Here is a 22,866-nt window from a genome sequence, read left to right on the forward strand (position 1 = left end):
TAAATCAAGCAAATTATTAAATCATTTAAATTTATTTAAAACTTTTTGTTTATGCATTAAGAAAATTAAAAAGTACGAAATATTGCGAGGAAAAGCACGAATAAATAATAAAGATACAAGAGCTTATCAAATCGTATTCATCGTATATCAAATTATTTTTTACCTCATTAAAAAATCCCAGAAAGCTTTTGCTGTTTAATTTTTGCTATTGTAGAATCAAGATTTGGAAAATCGGAAAGATCCGGCAAAGGGGATAGCCGCTCTACACGCAGAACTCCGAAACAGAGCTGCAATACAATAAATCCTAGATACCTAAATCCGGAAATCCGAGATATCAATGGAACAAATTGGAGGAGAGCCAACACATGGAGAACCCAAGGAAAAACGATTGGATTGAATTGTAAGCCGTATCTTCATCAACTTACAATAGAAAAAAATTTTGCATACGGGGGCATTGAATTTCTAATACGGCCGTGAAGGATCGCGAGGGCTATGAGACGGCCCTGTTAGACGCGAAAGCGCCACAGGTGTCCTAATTGCGATCTATCGAATTAGTACGTCTCTTGTAGGATTCTTGCTCGTCGTTCATCATTATTCCGCGAGACTTTAGTGAATAGTGAAGACGAGCAGGAGCTCGAGAAGAGAACGGAGCAGAGCAAAGTCAACGACCGGTGGGATTTTTAATCAAGCATCGATCAAAAAAGTAAGTCTGTCGATTTTTTTTTAGATATATTTTATTCGGATAAGTAATTATCGTGATTTTATTCTCGCGATTAAACACACATGCTACGTCGCGCTTTTCCTGCACCGCAGCGGCGGATTAATGGCTTTCGCGTTTCGCAATTTGAATATTTTTTCCTTCTTATTTGATTATTTATTTAGTTTTAATGAGAGTTATAAATTATACATGACTATCCAATTATTTCGTCATTTTCGAGATTATCTAGAAAACGCAAATATCGTGCGTTTATGCGTTGTTACCTTTGAAGGTCAGCGTTGTTATTATCGTACATATTTAAAGTCGCGGTGAGCAGGATAATCTACATAAAAAGTTATATATAAAAATCAGTGTAAGATAGATTATTCGGACTTCCGTTCTTTATTTCGTGAGCAGGCTAATTATTGACTCAACGAATTATATTATTCTCCGTCTTCATTACTTTTATCTTCTTTTTGGTACTCTCTTCACATTCAGGAGCTGGCATTATTTAAATGAGCTTCATCATATGTTAAAAATATATGAATAATTATGAACATTAAAAGATATAATAAATATAATAAATATAATAAATGTAATAAATGTAATAAATATAATAAATATAATAAATGAAATAAATATTATAAATAAAATAAATAAAAAATATAATAAATATAATAAATATAATAAATATAATAAATATAATAAATATAATAAATATAATAAATATAATAAATACAATAAATATAATAATTATAATAAATATAATAAAATATAATAAATATAATAAATATAATAAATATAATAAATATATAAATAAATATATAAAATATAATAAGTATAATCAATATAATCAATTTAATAAATATAATAAATTTAATGACTTTTTATGAATTTTTGACTTATATACATGCCATAGCAAAATTCGTTGTAAAAATCTGATATAATACATATGATAATATAACATAAAACATATGATAATATTTATTTTTTTACGAAAGCTGGCCTGTGAATCAGTTATGGTCCCGCTTTCCTACCAAACATCGTCTTCTTGTTCGAAATTTCTTAGTCATTGCTTCTGTAAAAATATATATATATATATATATATATATATATATATATATATATTCCTATTAAACATCGTCTCATTGTTCGAAATTTCTTAGCCACTGCTTCTGCAAAAAAAATATAACATATAAAAGCATACAATTAAATCTGTGAATAAATATAAAAAGAACTTAAGTTAAAATAAAATGTAATTTCATGCAGCTAAGATGTTAGCGATTGTTTTTTATCACTCTATAGACATTAAGATTCGAGCAATCATGTATTCATATATTGTGTTCAAGTTTGATATTACATATTCTTAAAAAACAGAAAATTTTATGCGTTTGCTTTCATTGCTAATTTCAAAATATTCCATAAAAAAACTTCAACATTATTTACGGATTATTTTGACTTGTATTTTCATCAAACATATGCACTTGATATTATTTATCAACAATGATATATATAACAGTTTCAGATCGAGTACCACCGTCGAATAAACTCAAGCGACTTCGAGAGAGCTGAGTCGAGATTCGCCGTGATACCAGTGATTAATCATCAGAGGACTGTCTGATACACGCTTAAAAGTTGCTGGCGAAAGGGGAGAAAAACGGTAGCCGATTCGACCGATCGCCTAACCGACCTTCCGTACCCACGGCGCCATTTGGATTCTTCTTCTATCTTCTTCGTTGTGAAAAGCGGGAAAGGTAAGATTATAGATATTTCTTCCCCGCATTTTTCTTCCCAACATTTAATCAACACGGCTTAATTTGTTTTGCGAATTTTGTTTTTACGTGTACAAAATACACATATGTGATTTTTTGAAACACAAAATATACATAATTTAATAATATTAAAAGCATGAAAACTTTGAATATGTAAATAAAAAAAAATTACTATTTTCCTGATCTCCAATATTAGTTATATAATGCTGATATTGATTCATATATTGTTGATGTTCTGTAAAATAATATTTGGTTACCCAAAAATCTATAATTGAATGTAATAAGTCTAAATTTATTCTTTTTTGCATATTTCTTAAATAAGAAGATAGTGATATATTTTTTAACCTTTTTATTTTCTTAGATAAAAATACATTTTGAAGCCAAATAAAACATTACGTTATTGATTAATTGATTATAATCAGCATTGATTATATTTTCCATGTTGCTTAACAATCTTTCCATTATACAATAGTAGCCAGCACTGGCAAATTTCTTAAAACAATTGCTGAAATGCAAACTTTTATCAAAATAGATTTTTTATTATTTATTAATGCATTAAATTTATAACATGAAGTTATATTCTATATCTTCTTTTAAAATAGTGTGCGTAATTAATTTTTTTCTTTCTTAAACGTTTGATCCAATTTTGAGATTGTAAAAAACCTTGCTTATAATTTTTATCCTGCAATTTTATACATAAATATATATATATATATATATATATATATATATATAATTATCATTTGTGATATTATAAATATATTTCTATGGACGCATAGTCAATACATATAAGATTGTTAAACATTTCTGCGATAACTATAAGATTCTGCAATAATAATAAAAAGTATAATATATAATTTAAAAGTTTTATTATTTCATCTACGAAAATTATAAAATATCCAAATAAAATTCTATTGTCTGCATAATAATTCTACTATAATCACTTTTCAAACTTCGAAAATAATATAATATATTATGTATTAAAATTATTATAATTAGATTGTTTAATTGGTCTATTTATATATATATATCTATTTATAATAATCTTAATACATAATCTTTTACATCATTTTTGAACTGTGAAAAAAGATTATTGTAAAAGATTATTATATATGTATCAAATTAGAAAAATCAAGAAAAAAAAGTTGTAGTAACTCAATAATTTTTTAAATTTCTTTTGTTATAGAATGTATAAATATGAATGTAATCATAGTGCACAATGATAATGTAACTTTGCTGTAAAATCTGCATGTTACGATATCGTGCACTATAGTTACATTCACAGATTTTACAATAAAAGAAACTTACAAAATTGAGTTGCTATGGTTTTTTTTCTTCTTGAGAGATGTGTAATATTTATATACACATTTAATTGTAACATATATAAAAATAAATACATTAAGAACACATAATTATAATAAAATTAATGTATAACATAATATTGCTACTGATTTGATATTTATATAGTTGTTATATAAATGTTAAATGTATATTCAAAAACATTTGAAAATTATGATGTAACATTTATATAACAACTATATAAATATCAAACTATTAGCATTAAAATAATATATATCTTAATTTTATTACAGTTATGTAAGTAATGTTCGTAATATAATAGCTATAGTGCATTATATAATTGTTACAATTAAATGTAAAACTGTTATCTAACATTTTTGCTTCCTTGAATGGGAAATTACAAGGAACAAGAGTATTACATGTTACAATCCTGTTACAATCCAATATTACTTGTTATATTTGGTTGTACTGAATTATGTAATCGTTATAATATAAGTTATAAAACTGTGTTTGCTGGGTTTATTCATATAAGCAATTGCATAATTCTTAATGTTTTTTGTACTATCGTGCAAGTTTACATTTAAAAACATATTTTATAATACATTTCAAAATATAAATTAAATAAAAAATAAAACGTGAACAGTAATTGTATTATGTTGTTTGGTAATCCAGAAACGAATTTTCAAGCGCTTTAAGATACATTACCACTCGTAAACGCTAAACGCTATTACCATGCGACCTCTTCGCAAAATACATCTTTCTGACACGAATTTTCAAGCGTATTAAATTTCTGTTCATATAAACTGCATTACTTTAACTCTTCAAAAAATATAATTTTCTAATAACTCATACAAAGAATCTCGCATATTTCTTATGGAAAATGACTTTTTGTGAATTTCATTCAAAACGTAGATTTTGTAGTTTATATAACGCTGAGCAAAAGTTTCAATGGGCACAATTATCTAAGAGCTATAATTTAGCAGAGAGCATTGAAAGTTGATAATTATTAGAATTTTTTTGCGAAGATGATCGCGTATTTGCAGCTTTCTGCAAGTTTTGACAAGTAAAATATACTCCAAGACTCATTACGTAAAGGTCTGCAATGCGAATCTTAGAATTCTTCTATGTATATATACATATATATATATATATATATATATATATATATATATATATAATCAGACATAGTATTAAATATTCAAAAATATGGACAGATTGTAAATGACAACAATACGTGATTAATTGTATAAAATTCTTGGTGTTAAAATAAAGTTTTTGTTTGCAGCACTGGTACACACTTGCCCGGAAAAGTAATGAGGAGTCATCGGCCATAATAAGATGCAACGGAAGGAGAACGAGGAATTTGCCTTGCTTACAGTTTGCAATCATGATGATGGCGCAGTAAGTCACTGTTTTATAAATTTTCGTGATCTTTCATCTATTTATATTTATTTATGTGCCAATATTACACCATCATTAATTGCAAATAAAAATAATAATTATGAAGTAATAATTCCATGTATGTAAGGGATTGGATTTTCAAATGCATTAATAATGATTTCTAATACAACTGTTATCATCGATCTATTATACAGACGCAAAATTTATTGCATGGTTTATTATTAAAACTTGGACATTCTCAATATGATATAATATATGGAAATTCAATTATTGATAGAACTACACATTACGGATCCCGTAATGATTTTCTTTAGTAAATAAGTAAGTAAATAAAAATTCTTCACTCACCGGTACTGATGCGCAACAGCGGAGTTAATGATCTTGAGGCTACATTGTCTGTAATATACAAATATGAAATTCAAATTATAGCAGTGTTTAAAATGTAATTAATATTTCAAAAAATTATAATTTTATGTGGCGAATTTTACATCCGATGCGTACAATAATAAGCAAATACATAAATATAAAATAATTTTATAAATTCTAAAAAATCTTTCTTTTATAGAAATTTTCATAAGATTTAACTAAAAGTCTTCCCTTCTAATTTTTTTTTTATTTAATTAATTCAAATAATGAGACCAAATTATTTGTGGTTTTTAACAATCAATATAAATAAATAAATATAAATAATAACTACTCACCCTTGGGTAGTATTGTTCCGCCGGTGCAGAATGCATTTCTTAGGTCTCCTCCTTCTTCAGAATGTCAGCGTCGCTATGTTGATCTGCAACATATAAATAGAACATCCAAATTGTAGCAGCACTCAAAATAAATATTAAAAAAAAATTTATTACACACATTAAATTTTATATTAAATGCATATAATAATAAGTAGATTAACAAAATAATTTTATAAATTTTGAAAAAACATTACTAATAACTCTAATAATTTCATATAAAGTTATAATCTAAAAGTAAAAATTTGTACAAAATAATAGATTTTATATGAAAATCTTTTTTTCTAACTCTTTTTTGCTTAAATTGTAAGTGAATTTTTTCTTTCTTAAACATTCGATCAAATTTTGAGATTGTAACATTTTTTTTACAACGAATATATATACATATATATACAGGGTGTCCGGAAAATTTTGATACACCCCAAGTGTGAAGGTAGATTAGGCCAAACTGAGTCGAAAAATCCTGTAGCATTTTGTAAAATTTGCAATAATTATTGCGTTATTAATTAAAATATGTGAGCTGATGAGCTCGTTGGAAAGCGATAGGCCAATATCGGCAGGCATGTACGACGGATTACTTGTGTACGTTTCTTAGCAACGAAGGTATCATCAAGCAAGAGGTGACAGCGTGACTCTACCGCTTTCCAACGCGCTTATTAGCTCACATATTTTAATTAATAACGCGAAAACTTCATATTATATCAATGTGTTCTAGTTTTAATAATAGATCATGTAACAAATTCTGTTATACATGGTATCCTAAAGCACTGTGACAACGCTCGTGAGCAGATAGAGCACAGTTGAACAGAAAAGTTTTCTACCATATTTTTATTATGCTTAATAAATCAGTTATTCTTGAGTAAAATCTGATTAGTCAGCGCCAATTTTTAGCTGAGCGCATGTCTATGAGATGCGCGCCTAGTAGTATGTGTGAGCGTTCTGCTGTTGCGCGATACACCACCAAGCACGTGGCTTGGAGGAAGAATAATTTTTATCGCTGTTTATTTGTCCGATCATCTATAATTTTTTTTATTAATTATTATTGTAACCATCCGCAAATAATATCATTAAATCGTCAATGCCCTTTTTCCATTAAAGTCTTTTTGCTTAATATATTCAGAAGGAATAGTCCCGTTTGCCAACAGGCTTCGTTAGCTTACAACGTTTTGCCAATAGCTTCGATTGTCGATATTCCCGATTGCTTACAGAGCGATTGACTACAAGCATTATCGCGCACATGTAAAAAAAAGTATTTACGTTTGTACACATGACATTAATGTATATATTTCTTATCCGGAATCCGTGGTGTAAGAGGGCCTTTTATTTGCCGTATTACTTTTACTCGAATTTCTCTTACCTTTTGTTCTTCGGGATTTATATTTGTTGTTGTTCCATAACTATGAATTCTTATAATGCCGCTTGGAATTTTCATTGTCCTTTTCCTGATGATATTCCTGCGTTTCTTTTCTTGAGTTTTTCTTATTTTTTTTTGTGGTCTTCTTTAATCTAAAACATAAATAAAAATGTTAGTTATACAAGATGATTCTTAGTTTTTGAGTTATAATTGAAAATAATTAGCTACTTACGATTCTGGTATTAGCGGGCAGGCAGGAAAGGTGCAACGCATCACGAGATCTACTTCACAATTTCACAATAAATATGACTGCTAACATTATTGTTGCTAATACTTTATTATTACTCGCAAATCAATTTTCATACAAATTAATGCGTAAAACTTCGCAATAAATGATATTTAAAAATTGTAAAATTGTTAAGTGAGTCATGATACGTTGCGCTATCTCTGCCTGCCCGTTGTATCGAATTCGTAAATAGTTAACTATTTTCAATTATATTAGAAAGTATAATAAAATAAGGTCTTAATGATGTTCCTACAACACACACATATATGTATATGTGTGTGTTGTAGTATATGTATATGTATATGTGTGAATATCTTATATATGTAAAATGTATATTATTTAAATATTTAATATATTTTTTTCCTTAATATACATATATAATACATCAAGATAAAGTGCCAAAAATTATATAAATTATAAACTATAGTTACAAATAAACATGAGAGTATATATTTTATATATTTTATGTTCATGCAAAATATATATATATATATATGCATATAAAAAAATTAACAATTATTTTATCTACTTATATTTTAATTTAAAATGTTATAAATATTTGTTTCATATGTTTCAACAAATTGCATTTTTTTGTATTATTAATAATGTTGTACGTTGTATTATTAGTTTTTATGTTTTCAAGTATAATCTTTTCAGAAATCATTTTTTTTTGGCATTTGAATTTCGGACAACGTTATCAAATCTGTCGTTATCAGCATCCGAATTGATTATCCGTGGTATATTCACTGCGCGATGATTCTTTCCTTCTTATTTGATTATTAATTTAGTTTTATTGAAAGTTACAAACTAGATATGACTATTCAATTATTTCCTCATTTTCGAGATTATCTAGAAGACGCGAATATCGTGAGTTTATGCGTTATTACCTTTAAAAATCAGTGTTGTTAATATCGTATATTTGAAGTCGCGGTGAGCAGAATAATGTACATATAGAGTGGCCCATCGAAAACGAAACAGGAATGTTTTTTCATTTAACCTTATTTGTTTGAAAAACATTTGGTCAACTGTATGTGTATATATATATATATATATATATATATATATATATACAGTTGATCAAACATTTTTCGAACAAATAAGGTTAAATGAAGAAACATTCTTGTTTCGTTTTCGATGGGCCAGTCTGTATGAAGAAAGTTATACATAAAAATCAGTGTGAGATGGATTATTCGAACTTCCGTACTTTATTTCGTGAGTAGGCTAATTATTGGCTCAACAAATTATATTATTCTCCATCTTCATTACTCTTATCTTCTTTTTCATACTCTCTTCATGTTCAGAGGCATTATTTAAATGAACTTTTTATGTTAAAAATATATTAATATTAATGAACATTAATACATATAAATAAAAATAATAACAATATAAAATAATAACATTAATACATATAAATAAAAATAATAACAATAAAAAATAATAACATTAATACATATAAATAACATTGAAAACATATCGCAATCATATGTCATTATAGAGGAAATTTCATATTCTACAAAATCCACAGTAGAAGCTTTAGATGTTTGCTTTAAAGCTTTCTACGTCTTGCAAATTAATTAGTAGCACACAAATGCTAGTAAATATTTATGGATGTTGATACAAAAAAGATTGTATAAGTTTCGCACGAATTGGGATATTTCATTTTCAAATGCAGAATATATATTGAAGAATACCAAATTCAATCTAAAACATCGAATGAGTAATTAAAGCATTACATTCATAAGTAAATAAAAATTCATCACTCACCGGCACTGATGCACAACAGCGGAGTTGTTCGTTTTGAGGCTATGCTGTCTGTAACATACAAATATAAAATTCAAATTATAACAATGCCCAAAATATAATTAATATTTCAAAAAATTATTATTTTATGTGGCAAATTTTATATTCGAAACGTACAATAATAAGCAGATACATAAATGTAAAATAATTTTATAAATTCTAAAAAATCTTTTTTTTATAGAAATTTTTATAAGATTTATCTAAAAGTCTTCCCTTCTAATTTTTTTTTGTTTAATTAATTCAAATAATGAGACCAAATTAATGCGTATACGTGATTTTTAACAATCAATATATCAACAATAAATACCCTCCCTTGTATTGTTCCGTCGGTGCAGAATGCTTTTCCTAGGCCTCCTCCTCCACTCAGGATGTCAGGATTCCTAGGGATCGCAGAAACGATGTGTACTAGATAACAAATAAATATGTTTTGTAATTTTAATAAATTTTCTTCTATCAACTGAATTGTCAGATCTGTTATAGCTTTATTAATATTTATGGTAGAGTAATTAATAATTATTTATGAAATATAATATATAATATTATTAATTTATATAATAAAAAAATTCACTGTTATTTGCAGTTGTCAAATTATGAGAATTTTGAGAGTTTGCGAAAAAAAATAAGTTAAAAAATTTAAAGAAAAATTAAAGAAGGAAAAATTAAATTTAAGATAAAGAAGTTAAAAAAAAAGAAGGGAGAGAGAGAGAGAGAGAGAGAGTTAACTATTTCTTGTGCCGCGGCTAAGTTATCTACAATTTCTGTAACATAATATTGAACTGTCTCGAATGTTTCTTCCGTAATATGCGAGTCAACGTCTTCCTAATTTCGCGAAGGTTCCGACAAGCTCGTAGACGAAATTCTTTGGCCAAAAGATACAAGGATATCTCTTTCACTATCGAAGAAAAAATAGTAAATATCTAAGATCGCGTGAAGAAAATTTGTTGAGATTTTTAGTAGTAGTTAGGCTGAGCCTGCGTTGATCCGCCTAAGGAAGACACTAATTGCACTTTCACGAAGAGTTAAACCATAGAATAAAAATTTGAAATAAAAATTGAACACGAAAAAAAAAACTTTGAACACTAATAACTTGAAATCGTAAATTATGAACTGTAAAATGTGATCTAAATGAGCGTAAGGAGCGTAAAAAAAGCGAGAACTTGTAGGTTCCCTTTTTTATAGGGCTTTTTCAAGGATGTGTTTAATTTGTAGAAATAGGAATCCTCCAAGATTTGACGAATTATAAATTATTCTAGTGCCCTCATTAGGCGGAGTGTTTTTCCTACTTTTCGCAGTGATTGGTGAGTCTGATATCAGTTCAAAATCCCTTGATCGTTGTCTTTCTTGGCGGACTCTTGCGCACGTGATTTGATTAGAAAAAATTTTATTTCTTTATGATTAGGAAAGAATTTATTTTCTTATGATTACTTTTATCAAATGGTACTGTTCTATTTGTTAAGTATTTTGTTAGAAAAATTTATTATCTTTTTGGTACTGCTTTATTCTTTCGCCGGAAAATTTTACTGCAAGAGATATTTATCAATTTTTATTTATTCGAGAGAATCGGCGTGGTTTCATCACCGATCTTCTCGCGTCTTTTTCACGATTAATTATAGATATAGTTATTGACAAGTGACTAAGAGTTTACGAAACGCGTGGTGTAGGATGCTTTATTTATTAAACAATTCATTTTTATCACCAATAGACGACTTTGCCTCAACTTTGCGGAAGAAAGGAATTGTGGAGTCGTCAGGACGTAACAAAAGGTGTATTATATTGCGTGTTTTATTAATTTATTAATTAATTATTTTATTCTGTCAATATAAAAACAAATATCGTTCAAAATTATAGTACATTATACATAAAAATAATATACAATATAGATATACAGAATAATATACTGTACAGATTATAAAATTTATAATCACAAATATATAATCAAAAAATTTTGACGGGCCGCTTCACGAGCGGTTTCGAATACGCGCGCGGACAGCGCAATCGGGATCAAGGTTCGTGAAGGAGTTGAAACGCAACAGACGTGAGTTGTTGTGTACGTCGTTTATTCGCCACTCGAGGCAATGGTCAACTTTTACAATGAGCTGAGCGATTACAATAAATCGCGTTAATATAATAATACGAGCGTAATGTTGTGACGCGGGTCTAGACGGTGTTTTTGCGCGTCTAGTTAAAGGGCCCGGCTCGTGGCGCGGGGCGCGCGCGGTGAGACGGGCTCGTGTTGTCGGCTTCGCGGTTGTTGGCGCGAGGTGCGCGCGGTAAGGCGGGCGCGTGTTGTCGTTCTCGCGTTTGTAGGTGCGAGGTGCGCGCGGTGAGACGGGCGCGTGTTGTCACCGCGTGTCGGTGTTTCGATATCTCGCAATTTACTGTTGCGCGAGATATGTAAATTAAGACGCGTATGGTGTTCGGCGCGGACTGCAGGGTGCCAGGCCTGCAGTCGGGTAGATGCGTCGATGACGCGGTGCAAGTTCCCAGCGATAATCGCGGGCGTGCAGTTCGGACGTTCGGATAGTCGGAGCGTCAAGTCTCGAGAATACTCGAGGAAAGCGGCGAACTCGTCCACTCTCTTGCCCTGTACGAAGGGTTGGATGGTCAGGTGACAGGATCGTAATGGCTCGAGAATTCTCGAGGAAAGCGGCGAACTCGTCCACTCTCTTTCTTATACGGATGGTTTTTAGACTGGAGTCGTTTCTAGAGCAGATGGTCGAGAATGCTCGACGGAGGCTGCGAACTCGTCAACCTCCGGGCCACTGTCTATAGACGTTGAGGATCGGTTTCTGGATTTGTCTCGGAGCGTACCGCTCGAGCGGATTCAGGTGCCGGTCTGGTGGCGTCTGGTGTTCGGTAGGGCTTTTTATACCCTACCGAAGTGAGCGTGACACCCGCGCCGTTCGCATCCCCCTCGGGGTGGGGGAGACGACGCAGGCCTCCGGTAGCGCGCGTTTCGGCGATCGGCATTCGCCGGAAACGTTCGGTGCCGTTCGGCGCTCGCTTTGTTTATGACAAACACTAACGGCTGTATTTGTCATAAACATCGTGTACGCTTGTTTAAAAATGGGCGCTAAGCGCCTCTGCCTCTGCCCGGCTGATGTTCGCCGGGCGACAGACTTCCGACGGGTGACGTGTCGGGAACGATGGGGGGATGCATCGTTACAAATAAGTTTATTTAATTTTTTATCCCATGGTTTCAGTAATATTGCATATTCGATGATCAAATGTTGAAGATCATTTTTCTAGAACAATCTCCCAAGATATTTGGTTAATTTTTAAGCAGTTCAATATTTTTTTAACGTCTTCAAAAAACATATTCCTCTCCAAAAAAAATTTGTGTACAAAATTTTATTTATTAAATTTCTTACCATTATTAAAAAAGTTATGTTATCGTATTGTCAATAATTTTATGTATAATCTTTTTAATTTAATATAATATAATTATAAAATTTTAATAATACAAAATTACAAAATTTAAAGAATTCCGACTCGAAAGTTAAAATTCTAGGCAGGGTGATGATACTTTTTTTTATTACCTTATTTATATAATTTGCTTATGAAATTTTAATTTACAAAATTTCAATTTATAAGTTATACATTTTATCTCACAATATGCTTCTATAAATGTAATTTATAACATAAATATTCATATTATATAGTAATACATGAAAATATACGTAATAACATAGATATTTTTCATATTATGCTGTATTAACAATATTTTTTATTTTTATTGCTACTTAAAAATGCCATTACATATTTATTCAACAAATGCATTTTGTTATCTCCGTTAAAATTGTTGCTTTTTTATAGCTATATTTAATGATGATGTCAAAAACAAGAAGATGATTTTCTTGTTTTTGAATTGACATTTATAGAGGCATATTGCGTGGAGATAAAATCCGAAAAAAAATAATTGTTTATATTTTTAAATGTTAATATTTTAACCCTTATAAAGATTTATCAAATATTAAATAGTATATATATTTGTGTAATATGAAAAAAGTCACCGAGATCATAGATATTTGTCGCTTCTTTCCATTTTACATAAATTAAACAAATTTTTGTTCTTTGCCTTTGTTTTTCATTTGTTGTTAACAAACGTTATAGATTATTTTTGTTTCTATTTTCAAAGCTCCACATACAAAAAAAAAGATTTGAATAATGGATACTATTTTTAACTATTAAAATTTTATAATATAAATAAAAGAAAAAAATGAAAATTATTTGAGAACGTTCGTTTCTGCACAAGACAGTGTTTCAGTTCACATTTTGTCGCCGGTAGAACGAACGCCTGTTCGCTTTGCGATTCGCACATGGCCGCGCAATAAGAAGATGGGTTAAGACCCTTGCACAATGCGAAGCGATAGCGATAGGAACAAGAGAATAGCGATAGCGATAGACGATATTCAATGAGAGATCTGCTTTTTTGAAAATGCAGTGTTCTCATTGGAGATTGCCTATCGCTATCGCTATTCCTTTATTCCTATCGCTATCGCCTCGCATTGTGCAAGGGCCTTTAGGCAATGCTCGCTCCCACTACACAACTGCAGCCGCACAACCACCACTGCAAGTGCACCCTCATGGATGCGCGAGCTTGCGCCAGCTGCCGCGACGGAGCGCACAGGTGCGCTGCAAACCCGCGATCGAAATCGCGTGAAATTGTTTTAAAGAACGTAGAATAAAGAGTTATGTATATTTTTTTGGGATTTCTTATTATATCATTTCGCGTTAATCATGATTGATCTTCTTTCAATAATTCTCCAAAACTGTAAACTTTTAAACATCGGTTGCAATGCCAAGTTTTTTAAAAATATATTTTAATAAGAAATTATTCAAACTCATATATTTAAATTTTACATTTGTATAATTTAAAAAATTATTATGTTATATGCATTGACACAATTTATGTGATATTGACGTTTTATATATGTAATATAAATGCTCCTACATTTTTTGGGTATGTGAGTGTAAGCATATTTTAAGCAACAAATCAAAAAAAATTTTTGACGCAGATTATATTTTATACTAAAAATAAAATGTAATATAAAGTAAAATAGTATCTGCATATCAAATTATAAAATTCTGTTATGTAATTTTGACGATAAGCAGTACTGCTTTTGATATTTTCTAGATACTTTCTTTCATTACATAAAATTTAATTCGTCTCACAATACGTAAAATGTGTCATTAACCTCATCTCGAGAGTCAGAAAATCCTGAAAAAGATGATGATACTGCTTTTTCGTAATTTTTTGTATTTCGATATACATGTAGACAAAAATTCAATCTGCAAAATTCTATAAAACAAAAAAATTAACTAAAAGATAATCTCTTGATCTATTTTATTGAATTTAAATGGATGGCGTACAAAAAAAACTTTTGGCAAATTTTGCAATGATTTTTCATTTATAATTCTTTATAATTCAATACAATATTATTTAAAATTATAAAAAACTATAAATAATAAACTGTGTATAAAACTGTAAATTGTTTGTCCTTTCTCACTTATAATAAAACTATAATGAATTTTTTATTATAATGAATAATCTTACTACATTATTTGTGCTTAATAATTAATCGTATTATTTAATTATTTTTAGAAAATTTTAATATACTTTGTCAATTCTCACCCCACTCCAACATATTTGAACGTTCTGAAAAAGAAAACTTGGGTTTCTAAGTGATCCCGTTAGCTTATTATATTGTGTTACCGCTATATTCGAAGTCAAAAGAATCAATGCAAATTTAGCTCCACCAGTAAATTTTTCTCCACATCTATGTTTGTAGCCGATACTACAGATGTTGTTAAAATTAGAATGTAATAAATGCATTGCACGTAATGTGTTTTGATTTTTGATGAAGAATCATGCCTGTCTGCAAAGTTGAAAAACAACACTGTTTTCAGCTAATTATAATGTATTCGAGAAATGTAAAATTTACAAAGTACGCAAACCAATAATTTGCAAAGAAACTTACACATAAATTATTGAATAAGCTTTGCGAACTTTCATTTCTGTAATATACATTCTCAAGCGTTTCCGCAATTTGTTGAGAAACATCAACAACAATTTAAAGTATTTAGATCTTTGTCATTGTTTTGAGGTGATTGTATTATTTTGATCACACGTTTTATTAATAGGTTTTTCTTTTGGCTAATGTTAGAATCTACTAACAATATATCAACCTTAGTTACATTATAACATAATATTTCTGTATAATATTATTGTTTTGAATATTTTTATATTCAAATGTGACTGCTCCACCAAAAGTACATAGTTTTATGATCCATGTTGAAAGTTTTGAAATTTTTGAAATTTGGAATGATTTTTTCATTTTTCATTATGCATTTAAATGTGATCATTATTTTGTAGACGTGCCCAATGCAAAAAGAACATGCCGCGAGACATACTGCAAAGAAGGTCGAAAGTGCAAATTTCCAATTGCGTGAACAAGTACACATGAAAAGGTTTTATTTCGAGATCCACGTTGTAAGCCATAGAGATAAATAAAAAAAAGAATATTTCCAAACTACATTTTTTATGGATATGTTCTCCACAAACCGAATTATGAAGCATTGAATGTGCTTAAATATATTAACATTGTCATTAATCATTTCATTTCTTATTGTGAATGAGATGAATTCGTCGACAAGATCTATAGAAAAATTTCTGTTAATATGTCGATATTTCGAAAAAGTCTATCTTAATATTATAATCATCGTCTGTTTCACAAAATGCAATCGTTCGAAGGCTCATGCTGGCCGCCACAATTGTTTTTGCATAATGTTTTTCCTAAATATTCCTCGCTTAATATAACTCTGATGCTGATATATTAAATCTCATCATTTAGCGAAAAAGAAATCTCTACTCATTTCTTTTCGTTTCATGTAAGGTGCGTCGATTATGTGTGAGAAAATTAACTTTTATCATTAATATTGAATTATTTTAATACAAAGGTAATGTATTTATAATTAGATTTTAAGAGAGATTTTAAGAATTAGAATTACACTCAGATTCTAATTTTTTTCAATTGTTTTTATTCTTAGCAAGCTGAAATGTCTGTCAGAATTTGTCGTGTTTCTTCTTTCTCCACATGCAAGTCTGAATGCAATACAATCATCATCATGAGTTCTTGACTTTAAAATAAGTGGCGGTCGCGATCCGTTAAAGAAACCTTTTGTTTTCTTTTTTCAACAAAAAACACACTCCTTATTTTATTCTTATGCTAGCAGAAATTTGTCTTTATTTATGATTTGTCTGTATGACTGGACGATATTATACGATTCAGTATTATACAAATTAGCATACTCTTTATTGCCCAACTAATTTTTCACTTCATCGTAATAGTATAGGGGGATTAGTAATGATCAATTCCTTTTCTTCTTGGTCCACATTATTACTCGTCATTTCTGTAGCTGTAAGTTACTTTCCCATTCCATTATTGTTCGGGAGTCGACCGCGATTCAATCGCCCGAATCTTTTAGATGTTAACTCAGAGATGAGTGAAAAGCGACGTGTAACGCGAATCCGCAGAATCGTTGGAGGATAAGAAGTTTGAAATAGGAGCGCCCCGTTTGATCACGTTAATATTGACTACGGTCCCGATTGACCACGTTGAAATTGACCACGGTCCCGATTGACTACAGTCCCGATTGATCACGATCCCGATTCACTACGTTACAATTCACAAGTTAATTTTGACCACGGTCCCGATTGACCACGTTGATATTGACCACGTTACAATTGACTTCGATTCCGATTGATCACGTGTTGTAAAGCGAGGTCCAACAAGCCTACCGGCGGGGTGGGTGCGAGAGGGAGACCGAAGGCCCCCCCTTGCATTTCCCCGTGTGTGTGTGTGTGTGTGTGCACGTGTGCGCGTGCGTGAGCGTGTGCGTGAGCGTGTGCGTATGCGCGTGTGTTTCCTGTCCATGCACGGTCCGTGGTCAATCGGGACCGTGGTCAATCGGGACCTTGGTCAATCGGAATCGTGGTCAATTGGAATTGTATTTAATTGCAACATGATCAATATCAACGTAGCTATTCGCAACGTGGTCAATTTCAACATGGTCAAACAGGACCGTGGTCAATATTAACGTGATCAAACGGGTGCCACTCGTTTGAAATGAATACTGTCATGACGTGTAGTTAATGATTATTTCATTTGTTAATAATATAAATATCTTAATAATGTCCTTTTCTTGTCTGCTTTTCTCCGCGATTCGGAAATTTTGAAGAATATCTTGTTAGAAAACGGAAATCTTGCACGCGAATAGATTTTAACGCGAGACAGAGGACATTTGCGATGCAAATAACAAGCGTTGGCTCTCGTATTCCTTACAATCAGGGGTCACAATTATAAAGCGAATGATAATACGTAAGAATTGCTGCGTCTCTCATAAAGTTTTACACTCGTTCGCACGCGAGAATGTCACTTGAGCGATGCACAACAAAAATAACGATGGCGTTATACGCCACGAGCGAATTAATTTTTCAAGATTGTAAGAAACTCGAAAGAACGCGTATAAAACACGAGCGAGATTGCAAACAGCAGCGCGAAAATGATACTTGAGAGAATCAACCAGCTCGGTTCGTCGTCAAGGACCGACTGACTAATGACCACGAAGACTCGCGATCTGCCGATTTCCATAAAGAGAGTTTTTCGGCATCGAATGTTTTAAAATCCAGGTGTTTGTCACTTTTTCATTAGAGAAATCACGCAATCACGCATGGAGCGGGTGATCTGCATCACTGTTTGCTTTAGCTCGTGTTTTGATTTTGAGGATTATAACTCGAATTTATCAGTGACGTTTACCGTTGAAAATAATCGGTTAATTTCATTTTTTGAATCGTTCAATTTTGAACAATTATAAACATGAAATATAATTATGAATAGCAGAATTAATTTATCATAATAAATAGTTTGTATCTTGGATGGTGAATTAAAAGATATTGCAACTTCAAATCGCCATTAATACGTGTTAAGTTTTATGTAAGTATTTGAAAAGCGAAAAACTCTCGAACAATACTGTAAAAAAAAATCTCCCATTTTCTCTTTCTTGAACAAAAAATTATACATTATTCAAAATAATTTCTGTCTTTTTTTATACAAATTTTATTAATATAATTTTTATTAATATAATTTTTATTAATATAATTTTATTAATATAATTTCATTAATATAACATAACTCAGAGAAATTTCATTGGCGATAATTGTGATTTCTTTTTCATTTTGAAATGTATAAAACATATCTGCAATGATTTACTCGCGGATAAGATAAGGATAATGTTAATGTAAGAATGCCAGCTAATATCACGGATGCGTCCCCTATGTTTTACATTGAGCACTATTTTTCTCATTAGAAAATCATATACTGGAATTGAGAAAAAAAACCGTAAAATCAGATTGTTCATTTTATGATAATTTTGCATACAACAGATTAATAAGATTGCAAAACTTACTGATGAATCGATTTCTCGAATCTTCCGTGCAAATATATTTTTCGTCTGTTGTAATTTCTAGCGAAAAATGACAACGTATTAAAGTGTTATGACGCAATATGACCGTATACGTCATGACATTGATGTTGCCGTCTAAAATTTGTAATTTCCGTACTGGAACAGAAAATACCATATATATGCTTGACGATTGCTCATAACAATCAAATATTATTAGAGACATCTTAAACACATTTAAATATAATTTAAAAATAAAAACAATGACTGTCCCTAAATTAATTTTTTTATGGCTTCAATGAATATTAATGATAATATTAATTATTCTATATTTTCTATCTTTTCTTTGTAACGGTCGGTTTTCCCGAGCGCTGGTGCTGGATAACTCGGCCGGGATCAGGGCTCGGAAGGGTATAGCAAGTATCGTAGCCGGGTGTACAATAAATAAATGTGTTTATTTACGTATGAGAATATGTACAATGTGTGAGTGAGTGTGCATACATATATACAAGTGCGTAAGTATGGAATGAGCGTCGGATGCGTGTGCGCGGTATAGCGTCTGAATGTGCGTAGAACTGACGTATGGTTGCGAATGTATACAGAGTGTGTCGTATGTGTATATAATATATATGTATGAATGTGCGCGTAGATGACGTATGGTTGTGAGTGTATACAATGTGTCGTATGTGTATATAATATATATGTATGAATGTGCGCGTAGATGACGTATGGTTGTGAGTGTATACAATGTGTGTCGGAGGTGTATCGAATATGTATACCGTATGGATGCGTGTATATTACGGGTGACCGGGGGTGACGCGCGAGCGCGTGTCCGTCGGTCAGGCGGAATTGCGGATGCACTGCGGTGGTGCGGTTTCGGTGCGTGATGCGCTCGAGTGCACACGGTAGGGCACTCGTGAGCGGCGCAATCGGACGCGGTAAATCGAACGGTCGCGTGCGATTATCGATACCCGGCGTCGATGGGTGGTAGCACTTGTCGGCCGGGTAATTGTAATGGCGCGCGGTAATGCCTACGCGAGGGGCGGGAGCCTCGTGTCTTGGCGAATCGCGTACTGCCAAATTCGGTGCGTAGGGCGGTCTCACGGCCCTACGCGCGCGGATTCCGTCGCCGTATTAATGGCGAGTCTCTGGCGGCTTTATGCCGACGCGCGAAATACTTCGCGATATGGGTTCCGGAATTGCAGGGATGGGTTGCAGCGGAACCGGAGCGTTCGGCAGACGGGAATATCCGTCGGTGGCGGGTAATTTCCCACCGCTTGAGTAGTTGCCGGACGATCGGTATTTTGGTAGGAGCGCTTACTTTTGGCGAGATGCTGGGAAAGCCCAGCAGAGGCGGAATACTCCCAACCTCGATCTGGCTCGTAAGCGTCTAGGTATCTGGATTGCTCTGAGCGTCTTGCCGACTTCAGAGCACGGATGAGATTCTCTCTTTTAGCCGGTGGAGCGTCTTTTTATACCCGGCGTCGGCGGTATCGCGTCGGCGCGATAATTGTTTTCCAACAATTCGGTTGAGCCCGACCGCGGCTCGGGAAGTTTCGGAAACGGTCGGAGCGGTTTCCCGAGCGCGCGAGCCGAGCTCCGGTACGGTGTGCCGACCCGGTTATAAAAGTAAACAAATATTATTACATATTTATTTTCGCTCACCGCTTTAAAATATGATAGGGCGCGTAGCGCCTTCGCTCAGATGGTCCCTTGACTGGTGAGCGTGGGACGGCGGTCGGTTTGCGGCGTCCGGCGGGTGGCCGGCCGCGTAACGATGGTCGTATCGTTACATCTTTCTGTTTTGTATTTTCTAGGCTGTTGCGTACTTTTTCTATTTTTTAATTTAGTTTTTACAGATATAATTTATCGCATAAAGATACTATTGCAAGAAATTGTCATTTTGCGTGTCAATCGCTTAATTCTTGCGACTTGCCTATACACAGCACAGAACATTTTAATTACATTGCAGCAATGTTACAATTTTTCAAGCAGTGATGAAAACTCGTGGGAATTATCCCACTGGCAGAACCTTCTGCGCATGCGTGAATGACGGCACTGCCCCATGTGACCGATCTCGACAGACTCGTACTAAGATGTGATATAGGACACTTTTAAAGCCTAAATAAATTTTCTTTTATTTTTGTTAATATTTATGCTAATGATATATTAAAATCCTGTTATCTTTTTAAAGATAAACAAATTAAATTTTAAAAACCAAATTATATATTATTTCATTCAACATTATCTATTTTTTTCCTGTAAGAGGTATAACGGTATCCTTATTTCAATATATACTATACGCTATTGAGGTCTTCTGACGTTTGCACTATTGCGCATGTCTGAAATATTTCCCACGAGTTTTCATCACTGCTTGCAAATTACAACGTAATATTGTAAAGATATTAAAATATATAAAATATATAAAAATATATAAAAATATTAAAAATTTAACAATTATATTTACAAGCTCCTAAATCCGCTCAAACAACTTTTTGAATGATTGGACGATATTGCCTATTGAGGACGTCAGAGATCCCCTCGCATAAGATACCTGAAATTTTTTTGCGCCAATCGCGATGAATCGAGTTTCGATTATAGAGAAAGCAAGTCGATACGAATTCAGTGAGCGATTAGGAGCAATTAGAAAGTGATATTTGGGAACGGAATCAATCTCAGAATTTTCTACAATCAACTCACAAATAATAAAAATAAACAAATCTTATTATTAACAATTGATCCTTAAGTGTATAATAATAACTATTTATTTTTTTGGATTTTCAAGGTTTTGTATTGTTTTTGTGTTTTCCTTTCTTATAGATGCATATCAAATAGACAAAATGTCATAAACTTAGTCAAGATTAATAACTTATGTCAAACATAAAGAACATATCTAACTGCTAAAATCTATATCTAACTGCTTAGCGAGCAGTAGACGCGTCTCTAAGCTTGGCCATCGTCGCCTCTGGGGCTCCTACTAATGCCTCTACCATCCTGCCCCGTACTACAGCTTGAGCTGTCTGGATTCTCCCTAGGACTGCTTTAAAATCCGACTGCTTAAAATCCGTAGTCACCATAGCTTTCAACCAGAGTTTGAACTATGTGACGAGATTTGATAAGGGTTGACTATTTATAAAGGGTGTTGATAAATGTGCCGAGTCGCCCAAAGAACGCGTTCATATCATTGTCTTGGTAGTCTGTTCGTGCGGTCCCAATATGATATGAAGCAGGATTGACAAGAATATCTTTGCGCAATCGAGGTATGTTCTCGAAATTTTGCACACCAGGGGTACACACCATATACGCTGCGCACAAGCCGCTTGGCAGCTTCGAAAGCAATCTCTGTGAGTACCAGCAGGCATAGAGGTGAAGCGCAGTTTTGCATCGGCAGATAGTGTGATGGAAGCACTTTCTGATTGGATAACCGAAGTCGTGGCACGGATGTCCGGTATCCCTGATAGTTTTAGCACGTATAAGGTACTTGTAAAATAATCAAGATTGTGCGATGCAGATATCATCATGTTATTTACTGCATTTGGATAAAAGACATCCAAGACTTTCTTCGCATATCCTGTAAGCTGTCCCTGACACGTGTGATGATTCATCAGCCAGAAGGTAGCCTTGATGCGAATGCCATAGCTTTGATCATGTCATCCTTGTTAGCCAATGCCAGGACTTGATTCTTAGCTGTTCCAGCCAAATGGAAGTTTATGTCATATACCAACCACCATCGGCTAGCTCCTCCACCTTACAAATCAATCCTGTATCGATATTAAATATTGTAAATGTCATAAATATTTATCTAGCATATTATAGTTTTTATTTACTCACTTTTTTTTGACGACCGAATTACCCACCGCTGACCCGCTATTATTATCTCTCATACAATTTTTAATTTATAATTAATTTAATTTTTAATTTAATTTATAATTCTTCAATTTATAAAATTTTTCTATATACAACATTTTTTATAAAAGTTTTTGGATTTCCTTTAATGAATTGTCCTTGATTGCTGAATTCATCAATCTTAATTTTGACACAATTCCTTTTGGTTGTTC

General features: G+C 32.1%; 1 long non-coding RNA gene and 1 pseudogene across 3 annotated transcripts; one reads left to right on the forward strand and one right to left on the reverse strand.

Annotated features, from left to right (window-relative positions):
- LOC126854273 (phospholipase A2-like) overlaps window positions 1-22,866 on the reverse strand; it is a 179,588-nt pseudogene that overhangs the window by 119,861 nt on the left and 36,861 nt on the right.
- Window positions 558-15,848, forward strand: LOC126854291 (uncharacterized). Of its 3 annotated transcripts, none has more exons than XR_007688086.1 (4): window positions 558-703; window positions 2,217-2,451; window positions 5,054-5,169; window positions 15,723-15,848. It is a non-coding gene; the product is annotated as an uncharacterized LOC126854291 (long non-coding RNA). The 3 variants fall into 3 exon arrangements; XR_007688084.1 differs by lacking the exon at window positions 15,723-15,848 and adding an exon at window positions 13,602-13,760; XR_007688085.1 differs by lacking the exon at window positions 15,723-15,848 and adding an exon at window positions 13,606-13,760.

Source organism: Cataglyphis hispanica, chromosome 13 (assembly GCF_021464435.1).
Source record: "Cataglyphis hispanica isolate Lineage 1 chromosome 13, ULB_Chis1_1.0, whole genome shotgun sequence".
Classification (NCBI taxonomy): Eukaryota; Metazoa; Arthropoda; class Insecta; order Hymenoptera; family Formicidae; genus Cataglyphis; species Cataglyphis hispanica.